The following is a 319-nucleotide window of genomic DNA, read 5'->3' on the forward strand; positions in this document are numbered from 1 at the left end:
AGTAGGAGAGGTCACAGCCTGAAAAAATTCAGCCTAAATAACATGCACTCATTTTTTTATTTTTTTTTTCTCCTGCAGATGCAGGCACAACAAAGCGAGGGAGACTGTGCGGAAGACAACTTTCTCACTGAGAAAGAGCACACCTCAGCTAACTGCGGTTGGAGTACTTGGCAGGTCGAAGCCTTACGGCGGCACTGAGGGAAGGTGCGCGGGCAGCGGGGGAGCGCAGGAGCCCAGCGGATCGGCGCGGGGCGATGCACTCCAGCGCTGCGCTGGGGCGGCCACTGCCCCCACGCACTGCGGCCCCCGCCGGGGTATG

Source organism: Numida meleagris, chromosome Z (assembly GCF_002078875.1).
Source record: "Numida meleagris isolate 19003 breed g44 Domestic line chromosome Z, NumMel1.0, whole genome shotgun sequence".
Taxonomy (NCBI): Eukaryota; Metazoa; Chordata; class Aves; order Galliformes; family Numididae; genus Numida; species Numida meleagris.